Here is an 8,117-nt window from a genome sequence, read left to right on the forward strand (position 1 = left end):
CAATAGTTTGCATGCGTTAATGTCATTGTATTTTTGATGAGAGCAATAATGGGGGTACCCCTCAGATTGCAGCTGTTGTAATTTTATTGAGTTCACAGAAATTTTTCTAATCCCTCGTAACTGGAAAGTGTTCATTTGACCACATGTCCATCATTTTAAAGCTTGTCTCATTAAAAATGAAGAATTTTTAAATTATAAAGTGTAGTGAGTGAATTTTGATATTAAATAAACTAACACTCAATTATTCATACACCTGCCTATTGGTAGTGTATCCCTTCCAATGTGTCTTATTCCGTAATCAATTGAATTTGACAACTTAAGAAGTTCTACGATCAAATTAACATATCTCGGTCTTATCCAATCCTCCAGAAAATTCTTCAACCATACCGAGGAATGTAAAGATTTTGGAATTTAATACCGGATGAGTCACGATATTAATTATGATACCTTTATTCACAAAACACCTGTATCATAGGGAAACAAGTATATATCTCAAATGACGGACTAATATATAAGTAAACTTTTCACACTTACACTTAACAACCTATCACCTTACAAATGTGGTCCCAATTCATCGAACATGTCGTTTATTTTTCGAAGTAAAAAACAATGAATTCTTTGGTCTGCGACATAAGTAACAAACTATGTCGGCCCAGGTAAATTCTGAATTTAATGTCGCCCTGGATAAGTATTGAATTTAATGATGGTATGTGAGCTGGCTTTCGTTGCTTTCTGTTGGCAATACTGCTCTTGATGCATTGCATACAAGGTCAAGCGGGGAAAAGAAGATATGAGTTCGAATTCCATTGGGTCTGGATGGGGACATTAGTTGGTTGGCATATGAAACAATGAACATTGAAAGTAGATTGTATAAGAATTGAATATTGCAAAACTATACAGCACTATCAATGTACATGTGCGATTTTCAAAAAGAACAACCTTGCAAATCAAGATTAATTAAAACTTATAGATTTTGAAAATCTTTTTAAATTAAGCTTATAAACAAGATTAATCAAAACTTATATATAACTTAGTTAAGAAAAAATCTTTACAATTTAAATTCATAAACAAGATCAATTAAAACTTATAATTCATACATTAAGAAAAATCTTTCCAAATTAAGTTTAGGGATGAAAAAACAAACTGAACAAGACTAAAATAAATGTACTGTTCATTTCAGAGTAAAACAAGATTTTTAAACATCCTTTAGAAGACAAGTTCCTGTTCTGGCACCAGAAAGAAATTCCTTGGTAAAACCAAGTAGGCCATGATTATCAGTTTTTGATGCGAGGAGGAAATATTTACCGGTAAGAAGGGTAACGTATACCGAACACGTAAACATTCACATCTAACGATTATTTTTCTGATATCAATATAGAGACATTCACTCTGACAGGGGGCATTGTTCGACGATAAAAGATTACAGATCTATGATTTCATTCGCTTTCCGCTGGTTTGGTCCCCATAAAGAGTAATAACTTGGTGGTCCGCTCTTACACGCGTGTGATGTGTTATTAACTTATTCCCATTCGACAACACATTGACAGCATTTCGGTATTCAATTAAATATTTAGATAAATAGTATACAGTTTGAAATATATATGTATATATAAATTTTAGTGTGATTGTCTATATATGTTGATTGACTTATGAGAATAAATGAATTGAAATTGAAATAAATAATTAGGTACAAAATACACACCCCTCATCAACGATAACTGGGCCCTTAATGGTATGTACTTTAATTATTGTAACTACTTTACTTGAAAATGTATGTAGAGAAGAGAGATGATTCAAAAGACCGCCACTCAAGTAAAATGAAATAAGATATACTACAACTCAGTCTGTAACACATCAACTGGAAATTTAGCAAACTGACCAGAATCAGGACTTGAATACGCAACTATGCACTTCATGGTCAAGTAGACAGAAACGTGTTTCCGTACTTTTTACACATGTAAGTCCAATGATAAATGTAAATTTCATCTTGAAACGTTCTGTAATGACATTTGAGAAATGTTCAATCGCATCATTATATATTTCATTCAAACGGAATTGTTTTGACCTCGTCGCATATTTTACCGTTTCATTCTTTTATTATTATCTTTTTTTCAGACATACGATTAAGATTTTGATAAAATTGAATTCAGGGGAATATTGCATACGGGTATATATTGAATATTATTTTTCAAATCATTGGATTTATCCAATATTTTTACTTTCTTACATACGATTAAGATTTTGATAAAAATGAATTAAGGGGACTATTGCATACCGGTGTATATTGAATGTTATTTCTCAAATCATTGGATTCATCCAATATTTTTACTTTCTTAAAAACCTTTAGAGAAAAATTCATAGCATAGCACAGACAGACAAAGTACTTAAACCCCTAACCATCACAAGAGGCTACATAAAATACAGTCCTTTTAAAAATAAGGATTTGCTATTTGCACCCAATAACCCGAAGAAATTACTGACAATTATAAATCATAAGGCGTGGATTACAGGCTTAACTTATGGTTTTATTGATAAGCTCTTCAATATATTTTTTTGCCAAATGAACGATAGTTTCAGCAATCAGCCACCTAACCCTTTCATCTTTCATAGATCCTTTTAAGACGGCTGAGTATTCCAACTCATTAGAAGTAATTTTATACGCCAATGTGAAACAATCTGTTTGCAATGGATTTTAGTTTCCACACTAAGTCTTTACCGCTGCGTGGCTAGAGGATGGTTGATGGTAAAATAATTGATTTATAAATTCTGCCCGATTAGGTCTGGTTTTCTTAAGTAAAAGGACGGTGTTATCCTTGGATTGGGGGATGCCCAGTGGGTTTTGGGTGCATATCAATTTTATGGGTGGACGGGGTCGATTATTTCAGAGATTCGGTGCACTGTTGTTTCGCGGGTCACTGATACTTTCAACAGCTTGTACGTTCGGTTTAAAGATATTGGAGGTATTTCATTTTGGGGGGCGAGGCCTTTCGTCCTGGACGTATTGATCGCTGTTCGTTGTAGTCTCTTCGCGTAGAGCTTGGAACTTCTTTTTATTCGAGATTGTGCTTAGTTTCCTTGTCCGAATTCTTCAGTTCATCAATGTGAAACAAAGTTCCAAAACATTTAGCAGATGAAATCTGACTAGTGGTGGCTGTTTGATGAAATGTTTTAATTTCCTAGCTGGTATCACAGTGATTGCTTACATAAAACACTCCACCACACAGTTTTCACAAGCACTGCCTACACATAGGAGTACACGTCTTTTATACGTTTTAAACCTGCGTTTGAAATGATTGCATGACAGATTAGTCATTGTAACATATCCACTTCAGGTTAAAAATTAGAGTGACCGTTTTTTGATAAGTTAAAAGTGCAAAACTTTTGGAGAAAGTCGGGCGATTTTACAGTTCGACTTAAAGAACACGTTGATTAAACAATGACATAAATCATAGATATAAAGTACTGTGGTCAAAGGGGTGTTGATTACCTAAATAGTATTCCCAAATTCTTCTCTTTCCCGTTAATGAATTAATCTTATTCAAATTCTAGGTACATGACGTGCAGACTTCCCTTTGTGAGCTTTCTCTACCTCAAATTGTAATCAGTTTGTGAAATACATGTACATTGTATGTGATGATGAATTTTTATATTTATTTTTCTGAAGTGAACGTGGGGTATATATGAGGTAAAATGTTTGAAAAATAATCAAATCAGAAAGTACTACCTGTCTATACACTCTGATGCATGCAATGACACGGGTCGCATCACGACTGTCCAATCATAAACTGCTTATGATTACTGGACTCTCATCATACTTTTGTTCTGAACATATTCCATTGAAAATAATCTAATGGATTGGGAAAAAGTTCTTACAACATACTAGCTTTTTTTCCCTATCAGACTTTGTTCTTTCCGTTCAGCTTTTTAAGTCATCTGATTAACTTAGGTGACCTACTGTAATTGGTTGTCGTCCGTCGTCGTGCGTCGTCCGTTAAGAATTGAACATTTTTAACTTCTTGTTGATAACTACCACTCGAATTCTTTTCAAATTTAATATAAAGCATGTTTTGGACAAGGGGGCATAAATTGTAAATTTCAAGAATCCAGTTATCCTGCACCCTTGGGGGCGAGGCAAAAACTGCCAAAAATTTACCAATTTTCAAAAATCTTCTCCACAACCACACGCGTGTAAGAAAAACTAAATTCAGAGTGACATAGAGCAGGAAGACCTTACCAAAATTGTAAATTTCAGGATCCCCGGGATAGGGATTCTGACCCCAGGGCGGGGCCAAACTTGTTATATAGTGTTGATGTGTAAAACGCTTGAAGACCATCTTCTTTAGTGCTATTGATTCTAAATTGAAACTAAATGAATATTTAGAAAAAAAAAATAGGTAGTCCTTAACCAAAATTGTAAATTTGATGATCCCAGGGGTAGGAGTTTTGGTATTAGGAGGGAGCCAAAATGGTCAGTTATTAAATGTGTGAACAATAGAACATTTTAACTTCTTGATAAGTACCTTTCCAGTTCCCTTCAATTCTGGTGTGAAACATCTTTTGGACAAGAGTGAAATAAATTGTACATTTCAGGACTTCTGCACCCGTGGGGCCTTAAAAACTTCCAAAAAATGATGAATTTTCAAAAATCTTCTCTAAAATCGCATGTGTGTAAAAAAAAAAAGAAGAAGTTAAATGCATAGTGATGTAGAGTAAGAAAGCCTCTACAAAAATTCATTGTAAAAAAAGTATCCCTTGGGTAGAGGTTCTGACCCCAGGGTGTGGCCAAACTTAGTATTATATAGAGTAAATGTGTAAAACTTTTGAATATTATTTTCTTTAATGCTATTGATACTAAATTGAAACTAAATAGATATTTAGAAGGAATAGGTCAATCTTTACGAAAATTGTTAATTTCATGACCCCAGGGGGTAACGGTTTTGGTATAAGAGTGGGAGCAAAATCATTATAATTATTGGTTACTGTCTTTATCATTTGAAAGACGTCTTTGTGTTTGCTGATACAGTATAAAATCTAACTGCATATTTAGGAAAAACAGGAAAGGATGTACTAAAATTACGAATTTTGCAACCTTAGGGTTTTTACTCTAGGACAGGTCCAAATCAGTCATATCGTGTTAATGTTACATATATTATGTAAAGCATTTCATCAGTATAGGCACTTTCGAGGACACTTAAGTTTTAAGAACATATCTTGTTTTATACTGTTGCTAAATATTAGAATTTAGCTTAGATATTTCATAGCCCCTGACACTAGTGATACTTTTAACTAATACTATGGTGATCGATAAGGCCTGTGAGCCTCTTGTTGTGCATTCATAAAAAGAAAAAGAGGAATAACGGCATTCACACATTATTTTTTCGAAAACCAGTTAGATCCATTTTATCTATTAACACTGAAAATGTCGAATACAGTCTGCTGGTTTTCTGCAATATTCATTGATAAAATCATGGTGCATACAGTATAGGTCCATTGTTTACCAGTAACGGACATCAACAACATGTACATGTTCAAATAATGGAGGACAATGAATTTATTGTCATAAATTACTGCATTCTACGGTCTATAGAAAGTAAGGAAAATACTGAACATATCATTATACAAGTGCATACAAAAAGAAATAGAATTTAATTTTGGTGATAGTATGTTTGAAGTACAATACAGATGAATAGTAGCTAAAGCATCGTATTGACGGAGACAATTCCAGCGATTGATTTATTATACGATTGAATAATTTAAAATTGACTACTAGAGCCTTCGAAAAAATAGTCATCTGGTCGTCCATTATTGTGAACAGCAATTAATTGTTAACACTAGAGTGCAAGACCTAGTCGGGAGTGATCAGAGACGCGTTTGTGATATCAAAACATCGAAACTGGCTACTAGAGTTTGCCAAATGATACTTGATCAGCCATCTTTGTTTACAACTGAAGTGCAAGACTTGGTCGAAAGTGATTAGAAACGCGAGTTTTCATTGGGCGACCAAATAATGATAACCAATTGTATCAATTTTGAAATTTCCAATTAATGATTGGTCCAATGTTGTAAAAATCAAATGTCATAGTCATCTCGAAGGCATGTGAAAGTGTACATACCGTTCTATTTTTTCTAGTTTGTTGGATATCAAAGCTCAGAATTAATCAATCATAATAAACTACAATATTTATCAATAATTTTACGGGGGCTACGCTATGACAGTCCGACTTCTTTAAGCATAATTGTTCAGTTTACTATTGATATCAGAGTATATAAAACTGCTATCAATAATACAGGATGGAAAACTTTTATGTCTAATGTCAAGCAAATAATCCTGGTCAAACCAGATACATAACACACACACACCTGTCTCCTGAAAAAATTCAATAGAGTGCATGAGCATAAGTGTTGGTCAATCCACTCTCCATTTTGGATTTTTGTCCAGATCCCATGATTCTTGTTATCAAACACAACGAAACTGTTATCAAATACAAAAGAAAACTCGAATTCGGATTACTTATACAACATGTTATAGTCCCATGATAACATACTTCACATGCAATAGAATTGGAGGAAATTGGTAACCTCGTACAATTGTATTAAGAACAGAATAACCAGGATTAGGTGACACTGATCAAGTTAAACTGGCAGATTGACTAACATCAGGTACCAAACGGAAATCCATTAGGGTGCGGTTTGGCCAAAATAAAGGCACGATTTGAATAAGATTACTTACTCATTAGAAACCCATTACTAGGGCAGATTGACTAAAAATTGGGGGACGGACAACCAAGGCTACTGGTAGATTGTAAATGTTGTATTTTCCCTTTCCAATCCATTGGAGGACGCGGTTTGGTCAAATGTTATTTATCCTAAATATATTATTAATTATTAATTTGTATTCACCTGAGGATGGATGTTAAAATCCAGAAAGCGCTAGTGATTTAAATATATTTTGGAACTGTATATTTTCCTGCTTTTTTATTGAATTATATATATATATATATATATTTAAATCTATATTGTGGAGCTGATTAACTTAGAGACTGAGAGACAGTCTGACACCCTTCCCTCGTTTGTAGGGACAGGCGCTTTTGTCGATATGGGGAAAGTTTTGCTTAAGAGGCTGTCTACGATAGAACCGTGCAGGACAGATTGACTGGCGCCTCCAGAAATAAGCATATATATATAACAATTCTGATTTGAATATATTGAATACAAATACAATTATTCGCTATCAAATACAAATGGAACTTGGATACAATACAAATGTAAATAATTACAAAATGAATACAAATATTTACATTTCCATGAATACAAATATTTACATTTCCAATATTTTTCCTTCAATATTTTACCAATCGAAGTTATAACCATTTCCTCATGAATGTGAACAATGTGCGTATGAATCTTGATAGATATAGTGCGACTCTTCTAACGGCTAATGCCGACAGAAATGAACGTAAAATGTAAATATAAAAAATAAATTTCAATTTTGAAAAATACATGAGAGAATGAACTTAATGCTTCACGCGCTTCATGGAGTATGCTGGCGTAAAGTGTCGCAGTTCATCCGTGAGGGGCAAGGGGGCGGGGGGGGCAAAAGAGATCAGGAGAAATCATCTGTGAGGGGCGAGGGTGGGGGGGGGGCAAAAGAGATAAGGAGAAAGAGACGGAGGAGGAGGAGGGAAAGGAAAGGTTATTAATAGGGAGAAAAAACCGAGAACTAGAGATGGTAACATACGGTGTAGCAAGCCCCCCCCCCCCCCCCCCCCCCCCCCCCCCCCCCCCCCCCCCAATTTCAATTACCTGAAGTAATAACATGCTTTCAACAGTAATGTGATTTTTCCCCTGCTAGTAGTGCTTTGGCTACGATTTCTTTTTATTACATACACTATATCAACAACGAGAGTTATCTACAGTTTCTAAAACTGTAATGAAATCATTATTGAAAATTTGTATCATTTTTTAAACAACAGAAAAGTATATTATCCTGAGGGGGAACAGAAAATCCATATGCCCTCATAACAGTCTTTTATGAAAAACACACACCAAAAAACGTCTCTAATTATTATTTCAAATTAACAAAATATTGGTATCACTTTCTAGTAATACGTAACATG

This window comes from Ostrea edulis, chromosome 2 (genome assembly GCF_947568905.1).
Source record: "Ostrea edulis chromosome 2, xbOstEdul1.1, whole genome shotgun sequence".
Taxonomy (NCBI): domain Eukaryota; kingdom Metazoa; phylum Mollusca; class Bivalvia; order Ostreida; family Ostreidae; genus Ostrea; species Ostrea edulis.